Below are 16080 nucleotides of genomic sequence, written 5' to 3'. Positions count from 1 at the left end.
ATCAGACATGCTGATAGGAGTTACCCCATGGAAATTGACATATTGTACAAATCAGGCTTTTTCTTTTTCTCCTGGAGAGCCAACTGATAATCATAAATATTTACCAGCATACCAATGGTTGCATGTATAGAACAGTCCTATTGTTTTGGGGTAGAGATTCATTTTGGTACATGGCATGTCTCAAAAGTTCTCCTCTTTAGTGATACTTCCTGTTCAGCACTGAAGCCACTCATGTCTCCTTATATGAAACCTGAAACAAGAGGCTCTTTTTGGAATTCTAAGAGTAGCTGGCTTTAGTTGTAAGAGCAGAGAGCAGGTGACTTTATTGTATTTCAATTTAAACTCCTTTCAAAAGCATCTGAGCACCTTTTTCAAAAAACATTTCTTCCCCCAAATTTGATAAATATGCCTCTATTTTATTATCTTTCACAAGTTTTCAAATTGCTACAATTTGAAAGACATTTTCAGTCTTTCTTGAAAGCCAGAGAGAATGTTGCCATGGATGAGGAAAACAATGACTTGTTTCTCCTTTTATTGTGTAAAATCATTCTTCATCATGGTGGAAATAAGAAAATGATTTTTTTTTTTTTAGTCAAGCACAATCTCAAGATCTTTCTAACAGCCTCTGCTCTTACAATATGGATGTTACTCTCAGTTTAAAGCTCTGCAGAGAAGTCCAGGAATCTTCCTTTTATGAGGGCGCTGAAGAAAGAAAATTGTGCTGATAAATATTACTTTATGTGTGTTTGAATGATGATATGGCCAAGCATTCTTCAGGAATTTCTGAATTTTTCATATATGCCTTTGAGAGTTGTAATCCTTACTTAAGCAAATGTCTGTTTAGGAGGAATTCTGGAGACTTTCAGAGTATTTTAAAAATTGAGGAAGGTGTTCACCAGCTTGCAAGAGGTTCAGTAGGAAAAGAGAAGAGTTTTCTTCAACAGTCTTATGTCTTTGGTTCAAGATGACATAATTAAGGTGTAAACATATCAATATAGTTTGTTTTGATTAAACTTTAGATGGACATAGAGTAGGTAATCAAATTTATTGAGATCGAAATAAGTATTCTTACTCTAAAATGAAATGAAATGGAATGTTCAGAAACATGGAAACAGTGACCCAAACATCAGAGAGTCATTGGAGATAAATGAGAATATTATTAGAAATAGTGTAATCAGAGCAGTGTTTTCCAAGCTCGATCCTCAGACCTCTTGAAAGTGGAGATTGGAACACTAGATTGTGGGCTGTCTACACCAAACTAACAGTACTGAATCAGAGTGGGTTATGGGAATGGCTAGAGCATTTGCAATTTTTTTTACAACATATTCAGAAGATTTTTATGCACATTAAAGTTGAGATGTGCTGATTTACCAAAGGTAACTGACAATTTGCCTCAATTCCCTCATCTGCAAAATGGGGATTGTAAAAGTAGGATTGTTGGAGGACCAAATGAGTAAATACATATATAATGTTTAGGACGATGTCTGCTGTTTTACAGTAAGTGCTGTATTGTCAGCTCTTGTCACTAAGTTGTTTTGTCAAGGGCTTGTCTGTGCTAGCTGGAATGGAAACAAACTAGAATGCTTCTAATTATTGCAGCTTTCAGATTTCTTAAATACTGTAATGAAGCCAACACAGTGAAGAGCTGTCCTCTGTTTAATGTAACATTGGATGTTACCCATCTATCCTAATAATTTTTCATAATTACCTATTGCATGTGTATTTTATTTAAACATTTCATTTTCCCAAAGGGTTATATTTGTTTTATTACTTCAGAAATATTAGATGCAATTCTGGAATTGTGGCTATGCCTTTATCTTGCATGTGGAATTCCTTTTTTTTATCTTCTTTACAAACAAATGATATTTATAAGAAATAATGATAAGGTTACAGTGAGTTGTAATATGAGATGGTAATTTATATGGGGTGCTCCATGGGCTTAGCTTTTCTCTGAAGTTATGGGTCCCCAAAGCAAGTAAAATGCTTGCATTTCTGAGAATGAGAATTTATGTGCATCCTCTACTAGAAACAGTGGCAGTTCTTCCAGGTCAAGGCCATGCAGATGCCTGATGGTCATGGGTAAATGAAGGCTGGATGCAGGGAAGGCAGCAAAATGAGAAAATCTCCTGGGATTAATTAATGGGAGTCAACTGGGAGAGAACGAAGACAGGACAGCATTTTCCTCTAATCAGGAATTCACATCAGTTTTGCCTGGCAATTAGTTTCATGAAAGCCAAGATGAAAGGGTTTTATCCCTAAGAAAAAAAGGGCTCTGTGCACATCTTCTTTCTATGCTCTTTTATCAATGACTAATAATAATAATATGCTTGCATCCATGACAGTCTTTCGGAAAACTGATGCAGAAACATGTCCAAAATTAGAGTGTACAGCCTGTTGTGATTTCATGGAGTTTCTGGGGTGTGCTTAGTAGGCACACAGTTTGAGTTACCTGGCTTCATTATATGATTACACACTGTTGCTTCATTGGCAGTTATTTAAGGTGATTTTAAGCTTTTCAGTGCCACAAGCAGTGTCCTGGAACATACAAATGAAGATAGGGAGAATTGTTTCAGTCCCAGAGATATCCCAAGCAAATAGAGCAGTGAACTCAATGAATATTTGTGAAATGAATACATAAATGAATGAATACTACTGTGAATACTCTTGACATGTTTGCTTGTTCTCATTTGGAGACTTTCTTTGGGGTCCATGATCAGAGGTTGAACTGCTGGATCTTAAAATAAGAGGATTACCAGCTTCCCTTATACGATGCTCAATTCCTCTACAAAATGGCTATACCAGTTTACTGTCTGGCAATCAGTGTATAATGGTTACCTGTTTATCACATTGTTGTAACACTTGATTTTGTCAGATGTCAGGTTTTAACTGAGATCTGAGGGGAGTTGGTGGGTGAGTGGCAGGTAGCTGGAAAAACACTTGAGGAATTGTAGACGGTTTCAACATGGCTTTACTCTCTTTCTGGGCATGAGCCATGAGGGCAAGCTGTATGTACAGTGTTAGCCTGGTAGTTATACCTTTTACAGATAATAGTGGCCCCAAGCCAAGCACAAGCTTACGTGGGTGATCACCTAATATGCCTCACGTGGCGTGGTTACATAATGTGTGGAGTTGTGAGTCTGTGCTCCAAACTCACTGAGTCGCAATGGACCAGATGTCTGCCTTGGCCTATTCTTGACCGCAGGACATCCATTTTTCTTACACTCCACCCTCAATCCCAAAGGAGACATAGGCCTTGAACACACGGGTCTGACAGATAGGCCTTATTCACAGGCTCTGGGAACATAGGCCCCAGACACACAGGTCTGACACATAGGCCTTAAATTCCACCCCCTAGGCTGAGGGAGTTTTTTTAAGTGGGGAAATGTGCCCACAGGGTAGAACCCCGGACTCAGAGGCCACAACAGTAATACAAGGAGCAACAACTCCAGATTATGGTGGGAAACCACTCCATGATGATGTTACCCCAATTTGCTTCATACATTAAGCCAGGTTTTTTTTTCCCCTACCTTTAGGGGTATTGGGGCATGCAACAACAGATTACGGTTCATTCCTATAACCTGGTCAGAGGAGGTCATCCTTCCTCCCATAGGTCTTGCCACATGGCCTGGCCCCACATGGGCCAGTGGCTGACTAGCCACTTCTGTATTTTCCAGGTAGTTAACCACAAGGTTAAGCCTCGATAGACCACCCAGCTATCGGTGCAGATTATCATAGGTATCACATCCTTGGTGATAACCGTTCATATTGCTCTGAGTACAGTCCATTGACTACTTTGCCCATACCCAGTATGAAACCATATGGTGTCAATACTAGGCTGAACTATGACAGCAGTCCAGGCAGCAGCAGCACCCCAGCTAGACCTATCCATGTACCATTCCTTACCAGGAATAGGGGGATGCCCTTCCTTAAATGATGAAAGCTCAACATTTAGGGGTGCTTCAGACTCCATGGCCTTAGGCCCCATGGACTTACCTTGCATTGGGACTGTGGGTCTGAAGACCTCTTGCAACTCTGCTGCTAAGGGACTTGTACTCAGCATACTCTGCTGCTCCAAGTAGGCACCCCACTTTGCTAAAGTGGATGTCTGTACCATCCCAGTCCAAGGATCATGATCCACAAACACACCCATCCTGCTATCAGATAAGTCATCCACCCAACAATTGTAGCCTGTCTTGCCACGCTCTCAAGAGCCTGAAGGGACAGCATATGCAGTTACTAACTGCTTCTCTATCAATGAATACTGGAGCTAAGCTCCTTTCCATAGTTGGGACCAAAAGCCTACTGGCATTCTCAAGCACTCTGTGTGCAGACACAGGCCCCAACTAAAACCATCTGTGGTCACATGCACATCCAGCTCAAACAGGCACCCTGGTCAACTACCCATAGGGCTTGTGCCTGCTGAATAGCCTGTTTGACTTCCAGGAAGGCAGTCTCAGCCAAACTATCTTAATTCTAGACAAGAGGAGTATTGCCACTTCTAAATCTGCAAGATAATCATAGGTTAATATAATATTATTAACAAGACCATGACATATGATGAGGCTATGCATATAGCCCTGCAGCAATACTATGAAAGTCCATTGTCACCTTCCCATGAAGGCAAACTGTTCCTGGCTCTCTAGAGCAATGTTAATTGAAAATGCATTGGTCAAGTCCACCACACAGCAGTACTGTCCAAATTCCATCATCAAGCGGTCCACCAAATCTGTGATAGATGGGACAGCTGTCAAGACATGTAAAACATCCACTCCCAGAATGTATCAGCACTGGTGTTTACCAGCACCAGCACTCTCTGTATGTTGGTGGGGAACCAGTGGATTGCTAATTTCACAGGTGCCCTCTGTTTTTCTGGTGTTCTGCCAAGCCAGACACCTCAGCCAGTTCCGTAATCAAACAGAAAAGGCTCTACATTTCTACCTGACTGCAGCAAGTAGTCTTTGAGCTGAAGCACCAGGCAGAACTGCATCATGCAGGAATATCCTTCTCCCCCTTGTGCATTTCCTGGAATTGCTGCTCCAGATACAACTATCTCCACAAAGTTAAGAGTACTTCATTGGGCTGCTTATCAATTTTCTCTCAGTCAACCCTGGCCCAAGTCAAATCTATACACATCTGTGAGCATGTCACTTGTTGGGGCCCCCTTTTCTCCCATGGTGGAGGGGCCCTGCTGGTGGGGCATCTTCCCTTTTTTTATGGTGCAGACCCAGACCAAGTGGAGGTCTCTGGCTGAGATGATGGACCCACACCTGCATTCACAAGTCTCTAACTCCTTTTCCAAGCTCCACCTGCACCTGGAGATCCCCATTCATGGCAGCTTCTAACTCTTTTTTTGAGCTGTGTAGCTGTGCCTCCAAACACCCTGCCTGTGCCTGGAGACCCCTTTCCTGCACTGCATCCCTCAGGGACTGGGTGTGTACTTCTTGTAGCACAGTCAAAAACGCCCATCTAACTCTGTTGGCAAAGGCTCATTTCTTCTTGATGCTTTGTGCCTCCAGCTGCTTCAGCCTTCTCCATGCTTGCAGGGGACCCATCTACCATCACCCAGGTTTCCACCAGAGCCCATTCTCGTAGCACAGCTGCCACCAGGTACCACAACCCATGTTGCAGCCACATGGCCAACCCAGAATCAGTGGGTACCAAAGGTTCACCCACCTTGGGATCCTGTTCATGATACCAATTGTTAGGTTCTAACTGAGGTCAAAGGGGAGTTAGTGGGCTAGTGGTAGGTAGCCGGAAAAATGCTAGAGGAATAATAGATAGTGTCAACATGCCTTTACTGTCTCTCTGGGTGTAAGCCACGGATGCAAGCTGTAGGTACTATGTCAGCCTGGTAGTTATACCTTTTATAGACAATAGTGGATCTGAGGTAGGCACAAGCTCACGTTGGTGATCACCTAATGCACCTTGTAGCATGGTTACATAATGTGCAGAGTTGTGCACCTGCACTCCAAACTTGCTGAGTCATGCTGGACCAGATGTCTACCTCAACCTATTCTTGACTGCAGCACATCCATTTTCCTTACATCAGGTTTAAAAAAATGTTTCCTGTTTGTTAGATGAGATATGCCTATCACTATTGTTTTAATTATTTACTTTTTTTCCTAATTGCTAGCAAATTTGCCTATCTTCTCAAATGTTTTTTTTTTTCTGTGAGTTCTTGTATCCAGTTTGAACAATACAATTATAACTTTGTTTTAATGCTGTCAAATTCCTAAAACAGTTGCTTATGTCACAGAAGTTCTAATCTTAGAATGGAAATATCCATGCCAAAGAATTTGAAATTTAAATTATTAGGTAAGTAACTTTAACCACTAAATATTCCAGTCTTTTAGTAAAACATTTATACTGAACTATTCACTCAAAAATTCTTTTAACAGTTGTCATCCTTATTTCTCTAATTATAATAATTATAACTTTCAATATAGTATATGAGTCCCATTTCTCTGAAATGTGACAATCTTGCCTACCAATGTTATACATGAAGCATAAATCTTGGGCCCCTGCTCACCTTTGTTTTCTAGTTTTAGTAATTATGAAATTAATTTTGTATATGGTACTTTGTGAGTTAAATTTATCCCATTAACAACTCCATAGCATATATATTATAGTGCTATTACTGTAATTATTATAGTCTTAAAAATAACTTTATGCTCGTTGGGTGCAATCTATTAGTACATTTTTGGCAGGATAGATTCAGTAGACCAAAAATTCTATTATAAATTCCTGGTAGCAATGTTGGGCAAATTCAGTGGACTAACAACTCTAAGTCCCTGGTAGCAATGGTGGAGTTTTAATGAGCAACATAAAGAACTTAGACTAAAACAACTTAAATATATATATAATAATAATATTAACCTTTATTCATATAATTGTATTGATGTAGTTCTCTGATTTGCAAAGAGAGAGAGAGAGACAGACAAATGGATAGAGAGAATGAGATCATTTAGACCTTAAGGGTAGAAAAATATGAGACTATGGGAAGGTAATGAATATGGTAGAGAGAGATGGAGCTAAAGATTATGAGAAATTACAATTCATTACTTATGGCTTGCTCTAAGATAACTTAGTTTTATGTGATTTTAGTCTTTTAATATCAATTTATATACTGTTAAAGGGGTAGAAAAGAAGTATCAGTTTGTATTAAATATTCTATTTAAATATTGTCAAAGCAGGTCCATGCATCAGAAGTCAAATTAAAAGTCACTGGGGAAAACTTTGAGGAGGCTGAAGGAAATGTACTTGATTTTTATAATGTAATTGGCAAAGGAAATTGTAGTTAAATATGAGAGCTAATGAAGGAGTGCATGGATAAATAAAATTCACAAATAAACACAAATGTCATTTGGCTGTTTCCCTTTCCTTACCGAAGAAAATTTCATGAGAGTTGCTAATGAATAAGACCTGAATATTACATAAGCTTTAAAGCATTTTACTCAACTATTTTTTTCTGGTTGAGATGCCAACAAGAAGTAATATATCCATAATATATGAAAAAGATGCATAGTACATTAATAATATGCTACCAATTAAAAATAACTGGAATAATTTGGCATTGGCAATGATGAAGGTGTAAAGAGCAGATCTTGTGTTAGGCACAAACTAGGAAGTTGTAGTTAGGTTGTAGCAAATGATGAACAATCCGTTTTGATTGTGATTCCCAACCAGCTTTTAGGCAGAGTCTCAACCACAGAAACTCAATCCTAGTGGATAAAAAATATGCAGACAATTTGAAGGGAGTCGAGAGAGCAGAAGAAAGTGTGATGAAAGAATTGAAAGATTATGCAACAGAGGAGTATTTACAGCCTAGCTAAATAAATGAATGGACATATTAGTTACTTTATTTTTAAAAGAAGATAAATACTGCAGTGGAAAGAGAGTTAAGGGATGATACTAAGGGCAATTATGAGAATTCCTGGGTCAAAATAATGGTCTTATGTCAACAAAAATTTCCTGGAAGTATGATATGTCAGCATGCAGAAAATTTTCCCAGTGTAGTTATACAAATTCCCTGAATACATAGGAAAATTGGAAAGACACCAATAGGAAATAATGTGAGATACATTTCCATACTTACTGCAAAGGTATAGCAGAATGGAATTGTACCTTTTCCTCTGCAGTTCCTACTAGAGAAGACAATAGAGAACCCTCTAAGAGGTGATTGTCAAATTGGTTAATATGTTCTGGTTTGGAGTGCCTGACTTGTGAGCAAGGGCACATTCATTCAGCCTTTTACATACATAGAGTTATGGTACCTTATTAGGCTATTGTTAGTATCACGTATAAAACCATGTAAAATTCCTACCTTATGCCTGGAGCAGTCAGCACTCTGTAGGTGGTAGCTATTGGTTAACCTTTTTCTTTATAACAAAATTGCAATTACGTTTTATGGCTTTTAAATATCCAGTTGGAATAGAAATATTGATGAGAAATTTTGCTTCATCTCAGTGTTATAACTACACAAATGGAGTGTTTTTTCTCCTAAAAGGTTAATCATGATATGATATTTATAGGATTTACAATTACAGTCCTGATAACTGTGAAATATATTATCAGACTGTTTCTTACTATTTTAATATTGACATTAAGTTAAAGATTATCTTTTGTTACTGTAGCCTGGGATTTTCTTTTCCCTGTTATGAGAACAAGGATAATTATTTTACAAATGAAACTTTAAGGGATTAGAGTGCCATAGACAGTCTCATTGAATTATTAACATGCAGAATACTGGAGTTCTGCCAACTACATGAATCTGCACATTACATTTTGGATAAAGAATGAGTACTCTACATAAATGTAGGCTTCAGAAGGTTTTGTTAATTCTTTTACCATATTTTATATAAAGGCTTCCTTGCTTTCTTGCCTCCCATGCTAAGTACAGGCCCTTCCTGTACTTTCAGCTAAACGACATCCCCTTTCACATATAAAACTCAGCTGAAAAATTGACTTTTTCATAAAACCATTCCTGTTTCATTTCTGACTTAAGGTCCTGACTTGAATTCTTCCTACTTCCCTAAGCACTGAGCCAGCATAGTTCTGCTTCGTTGTATAATTGTTTATATGCTTGTAGCATATTCAGATGCACATATTCACCATGTCTCACCCAGAATCAGAAGCTCTCAAGGAAAGAAAGCATGTCCTCTCTTTCCCTAATAATCCCCAAAGCTCTCAATATCATGCTGTGCCCACAGAAGGGAATCAGTTAAACCTGCTGCAATTGATTGAAAACTTCTTTTCCCCCAGAGTCTCCTTAGGTGGTCTCCTGCAGAGTTCTGGCTAAAGTAATGGAGACTTGGGATTTGTATTCTCATTATGCTAATAGTTATTACTTCCTTTATTTTTGAAAACTGGTTTTGGGATCTAAGCTAACCATGCTATTTTCTGCACACCACCCAGCGATTCTCATTTAGCAACTGCCTTCATATCTTCTGCTCCCTTTGGTCTCCTCCTCTCCTCTGTAGGAGAAGGATGAGAGGAAGTTGGAATATTTACACTGAGATGAGGGCCTTGAGCACTTGAGCCCTGAGGCTGCCTCTGGACTAATGTTTCTGCTCAGCTGCCCCCAGGTTTTTCAACAAGAGCTGTCAGAAACAAGTTTGTGGCTAACGAGCAGCTTCATCTGTAACTTCTGTTTCTTGCTACTCCCTGCTGTGTTTCTGGCTATCTGGAAGCTTCTCAGCAAGGTAGCAAGCTGTTGGCACCACTAGCCCTTTTCCTCTTTCAAATCCATATTCTTCCTTGGGAGGTGAGTTTCTGTTTCAGAAAGTTCTATTTTAGTAAAACCACCCAGGAATCAGTGTCACTAAGGCTTTCAGCTGTGAAATAACTTCAGAGACTTTGCTACAGCAAAGGAGGTGCGATTCTTTTGGAGAGTTTAGATTTTCTGTTTGTAGAGAAGAGTTCTTAGGAATTTTATGCTTAGCTGAAAGTATTAAATACTTTTCCTCATTTCCTCAACATGAATTCTTTTTCCAGGGGCTGCAGAGGAAAGGGCTCTGATCCTGGTTCAGTCTCTAGCTTGATCATTTCAGGCAAGTTCCTTTCCTTTTGTGGAACTCCATTTCCTCAAGTATAAAACGATGAGTTGAGTGGGTAGAAGTAGATGCTCTTTAAAGCACTCTAAGTCCAAAATGTTATGATTCTACTATCACATTCACAGCTTCTCAACACCAGATAAGGGTTGGCATGAGTGTTGCTGAAAATGTATTTGGATTGGAGGAGGGGATGTCCTTTGTTAAAAAAAAAAAGCCAGATGGAAAATGAAGACTTTTGAGCCAATGCTATTGACTTAACTCAGGGTGACTTTCATGTCCTAAGTAGAAGTGGCGCATTCATTAAGTTAAGCTTAGATAATATTTATTTTATCAAAATTAACAATTTATTTTTAAATTAGCCATGAATTGACATAGCTAATTTGACCCTTCATGGTTATCAGATTCTTTTTGGTGAATATCATGGTCTACATTAATTAAAAGAGGATACAATGCATAGGTGTCCTCCCCCACAACCAAGCCATCATATCTAATATAATAATTAAAGCAGGTTTTTGACTGAATTTTGGTGACCAGCAAGCTTTTCTTTACCAAGGAGGCACAAACTGTCATAGAGCCTATTCTCATAAGCTCCATAGACTCCCAGCTTTCTGTCCCTTAGACGTTGTGATAAGCATCTTACATGGAAGCTCTACACCAGGAATAGGTGACAGTGTCCTTGAGGCAGACATTGCTGCCTCTCTAGTCAGAATTCGATGACAGATTCCATTAAGGTGACAGGACACAAGATACGGTCGGAGCCCCAAGTTTAGGACACCATTTAGATTTCTGTATTTCTGTTCATCAATCATAAAAATACAATTTTCCAATCAACTCATAATTCTTGAATACATCTCAGTTCACCTATGAAAATGATTTTTTTAAACATCGACCATGTAAATTAATGAATCCTTTTAGTGCAGCTCAAGATAGAATGGTTGATACTCTTGTAAATAGATACATTTGGAGTGAGGACGCCATATTATGATATTTCAGGTATCAAACAATGCCCCTAAGATGAAGAATGAAACTCATTCTCTCTGTTTGATTCTCTTTCTTTCTCACACATGAGCATAAGTGCATGTACACACCCAAAATCACACTATACTATTTGTGCTGAAATACTTTAAGATACATTTTAGGCTATATAGCAAAATGATACAAATGTCTAGTTGTACAAAGAAAAAATTTCCAGTAGTTCCCTCTCTAGGAGAAAGATGTACCAAGTTTTATGTAACTTTCTAGAAATAGTCAATGAATATAAATATCATAAATATACATTTATGTGAATAACTGTATTTTCTTTACATAAATACAAACTCTGCATACACCTTGTTTTTTTTTCACATGTAAATTCTTCTGGATAGCTTTTTATACCAACATATATAAAATAGCTTTGTCCTTCAATAATATACTATTGTATAAATACATTATAATTTATAGAATAATCCATGTTAAATAAATGTCCAACATTTTGTATTTTTCGCTAGGGTCTCAGAATGGGTAATCATAATCACATGATAATTCCCATTTGAAAATGATAATTCTAATTTAAACCAATAAATACTGTTATTCATGAGACCCTATGTTGGATTTCTTTTTAAAGGGAAAGATTAGTAAATATTTCATGCTTTGGAGGGACATAAAGATTGTGTCCTAACGCTCAAATCTGCTATAATAGCACAAAAGCAACCATAGGTAATATGAAAACTCTGTTCAGCTGTGTTTCAATAAAATTTTATTTCATGTAAATTTGAGTTCCTTGTAGATTCTAGGTATTAGATCTTTGTTGGATGGGTAAATTGCAAGGATTTTCTCCCACTCTGTAGTTTACCTTTTCGCTCTGATTGTAGTTTCTTTTGCTATGCAGAAGCTTTTTAGTTTAATTAGATCCCATTTGTCAATTTTAGCTTTTGTTGCAATTGCTTTTGGCCATTTCATCATGAGATCTTTGCCTGTGCCTATGTTCTGAATGCTATTGCCTAGATTTTCATCTAGGGTTTTTATAGCTTTGGGTTTTACATTTAAGTCTTTAATCCATCTTCAGTTAGTTTTTGTATAAGATATGAGGAAGGTGTTCAGTTTCAATTTGCTGCAGATGGATAGCAAGTTCTCCCAGCACCATTTATTAAATAGAGAATTTTTTCCCCATTGCTTATTTTGGTCAGGTTTGTCAAAAATCAGATGATTGTATATATATGGTCTTACTTCTGAGTTCTCTATTCTGTTTCATTGGTCTGTGTGTCTGTTTTTGTACCAGTACCATACTGTTTTGGTTATTGTAGTCTTGTAGTATAGTTTGAAGCCCAGCAGGGTGATGCCTCTAGCTTTGTTCTTTTCACTTAGGATTCTCTTGGCTGTATGGCTCTTTTTCAGTTCCATATGAATTTTTAAATAGTTTTTTCTAATTCTGTGAAATATGTCAATGGTACTTTAATGGGAATATCATTGAATCTATAAATTACTTTGGGCAATATGGCTATTTTCCCAATATTGATTCTTCTTGTCCATGAGCATGGAATGTTTTTCTGTTTGTTTATGTCTTCTCTGGTTTCCTTGAGCAGAGGTTTGTAGTTCTCCTTGAAGAGGTCCTTTACTTCCCTTGTTAGCTGTATTCCTAGGTATTTTATTCTCTTTGTAGCAATTGTGAATGTAAATTCTTTCATGATTTGGCTCTTTGCTTGCCTGTTGTTGGTGTATAGGAATGCTTGTGACTTCTGCACATTGATTTGTATCCTGAAACTTTGCTGAAGTTGTTTATCAGCTTAAGAAGCTTTTTGGCTGAGATGATGGGGTTTTCCAGCTATAGGATCGTGTTGTCTGCAAACAAAGATATTTTGACTTCTTCCCTTCCTATTTAAATAACCTCTCTCTTTCTCTTGCCTGATTTCCCTGGCCAGTACTTCCAAAACTGTATTGAATAGGAGTGGTGAGAGAGGGCATCCTTGTCTTGTGCAGGTTTTCAAGGGAATGCTTCCAGCTTTTGCCTGTTCAGTATGATATTGACTGTGGATTTGTCATAAATGGCTCTTATTATTTTGAGGTATGTTCCTTAAATACCTAGTTTGTTGAGAATTTTTAACATGAGGGGATATTGAATTTTTTCAAAGGCCTTTTCTGCATCTATTGAGATAATCATGTGATTTTTGTCTTTAGATCCATTTATATGATGAATTATGTTTACTGATTTACATGTTAAACCAATCTTGCATTCCAAGAATGAAACCAACTTGATCATGGTGGATAAACTTTTTCATGTGCTGCTGGTTTTGCTTTGCCAGTATTTATTCAGAATTTTTACATTAATGTTCATCGGGGATATTGGCCTGAAGTTTTCTTTTTTTGTTGTGTCTTTGACAGGTTTTGGTATCAGGATGATGCTGGCCTCATGGAATGAGTTAGGGAGGAGTCTCTCCTTTTCAATCAATTGTTTGGAATAATTTCAGAAGGAATGGTATCAGCTCCTCTTTGTATTTCTGGTAGAATTCAGCTGTCAATCTGTCTGGTCCTGGGCTTTTCTTTTTTTTTAGGTTGGCAGGCTACTTAATACTGCCTCAATTTCAGAAATTGTTATTGGCCTATTCAGGGATTCAATCTCTTCCTAGTTTAGTCTTGGGAGGGTATATGTGTCCAGGAATATAACAATTTCTTCTAGATTTTCTAGTTCATTTGCATAGAGCTCTTTAACATATTCTTTGATGGTTGTTTGTATTTCTCTTGTATTTCTGTGGGGTCAGTGGTGATATCCCCTTATTTTTAATTACATGTATTTAATCCTTCTCTCTTCTTTATTAGTCTAGCTAGTGGTCTATTTTATTAATTTTTTCAAAACAGCTCCTGGATTCCTCGATTTTTCAAAGGGTTTTTCATGTCTCTATCTCCTTTGGTTCTGTTCTTATCTTGGTTATTTCTTGTCTTCTGCTAGCTGTGGGGTTTGTTTGAAAGGACATAAACAGACACTTCTCAAAAGAAGACATTCATGCAGCCAACAAACATGAAAAAAAAAGCTCAACATCGCTAATCATTAGAAAAATGTGAATCAAAACTGCAATGAAAGACCATCTCACACCAGTCAGATTGGCCATATTAAAAAGTCAAGAAACAACAGATGCTGGCGAGGTTGTAGAGAAATAAGAACGCTTTACACTGTTGGTGGGAGTGTAAATTAGTTCAAGCATTGTGGAAGATTCAAAGATCTAGAACGAAAAATACCATTTGACCCAGCAATCACCTTACTGGGTATATACCCAAAGGAGTATAAATCATTATATTACAAAGATACATGCACACATGTGTTCATTGCAGCACTGTTCACAATAGCAAGGACATGGAATCAATCCAAATGCTGTTCAATGATGGACTGGATAAAGAATATGTGGTATATATACAGCATGGAATACTATGCAGCCATAAAAAGGAATGAGATCATGTCCTTTGCAGGGCATGGATGAAGCTGGAAGCCATTATCCTCAGCAAACTATACAAGAAAAGAAAACCAAACACTGCATGTTCTCACTTATAAGTGGGAGCTGAACAAGGAGATCACATGGACACAGGGAGGGGAACAACACATGCTGGGTCCTGTTGAGGAGAGGGGTTGAGTGAGGGAGAGTATTAGGAAAAATAGCTAGTGCATGCTGGTCTTTATATTTAGGTGATGGGTTGATAGGTGCAGCAACCACTCTGACACACATCTACCTATGTAACAAAACTGCAACCCAGAACTAAAAAAAAAAAAAAACACAAAGAAAAATCTTATTTCAGAAACAGACTATGGGCTTGATGTGGCCTGAGGGCCATAATTTGTTAAGGCCTGCAGCTAGACCAACATATGCATGTGACCATCTTATGAATGAATTTCCACAAGACTCAGAGCTCCATAAAGGCAGGGACTGTATTTTCTCATTTTTGATTCCCTTCAGTGCCAAGATGAACAGTAATTCAATAAATGTTTGTTGCATTAAGTAATTAATTCACAAATAGTTGTAAAAAGAATCTATTGGTTTCCATTTGCTATCTTTGAACGTGTACTATGTCATTGTTACTTGAAAATATTTATATTGAAATCTCTACTTAGTCATGCTTCACTATTGTATACAGCTAAGAAGATGTACAGTTTTTAAAATTATGTTACTAACTGTAACAAAGACTATTTTATCAAGAAATATAAAAGAAATTCTCTAACAAAGTTGAAAGGTTACTTCCTGCATTAAGTTTCTGCTATCTTGCTGATGTGCTATAAAACCTTACCAGATGCTATTACTGGTTTCATTTGGAATTTCACCTTATGATTGATCATTTGATTTTATTGTTCATAATTAAGAACAATTGAGCATCACTGATATGCACACTATTTTCTTTAGGTTTTAAGGAAACCACTCTAATATTTATTCAGGACCATTATTTTATCAAATATGTATATATATGTGTATAAGGAGAGGGAGCTAGGAAAAAGATTTGTATTTCCTTATAGTCAATTTTATGTTCTTTCTACCCTACTGCTAGCTCTACCATATTGAAAATATTTCTATAAATGTGGATTATTTCCTGTAAGCAAATGATAATTTCTAGAATTCATTTTTCCCTAAACCATGAAGCATAATCCTTAAGCAAGATGCTAAACCTCAAACTTCTGTAGAGCACATTTGGGTAGACTTATGTTCTCATTCTTGCCTAGAGGAGAGATATTTCTCGTTTTCATATTCAATAATCTTATAATTAGAGCACAGAAGGTCTGATTTCTGTTGTTTCTGCCTTTTGATTTAATCATAGCATGTCTGATATCCTAGCATTTAATTACTCAAATTCCCAGTGTTTTCAAGAAGGTGGATCTGTGCTAGGTTAACCTTAAGCTAGTGGCTGAAAAGGTCTTCATTAGCCCCCACGTCCAACCCGGTCACTTCCTGAGCTAAAACACCCATACCACCTGGGGACAAATGACCCTGAAATCCTCACTGGCCACACCTTCTGAAGGAAGCCGCAGGAAAAAGAACAAATGTGAGCTTTTGTGAAAGGATTAGCTTGGCTGAAG

The 16080-nt window shown here is 37.6% G+C and overlaps 1 protein-coding gene across 3 annotated transcripts in view; it reads left to right on the top strand.

Moving 5' to 3' along the window:
- Window positions 1-16080, top strand: part of PDE4D (phosphodiesterase 4D) — a 1389427-nt gene that overhangs the window by 646347 nt on the left and 727000 nt on the right. The window lies entirely within an intron of this gene.

The sequence above is a fragment of the Aotus nancymaae genome, unplaced genomic scaffold (assembly GCF_030222135.1).
Source record: "Aotus nancymaae isolate 86718 unplaced genomic scaffold, 86718_ANA_hifiasm-v0.15.2.pri h1tg000014l, whole genome shotgun sequence".
Taxonomy (NCBI): Eukaryota; Metazoa; Chordata; class Mammalia; order Primates; family Aotidae; genus Aotus; species Aotus nancymaae.
This window is presented reverse-complemented; position numbering and strand designations above follow the sequence as displayed.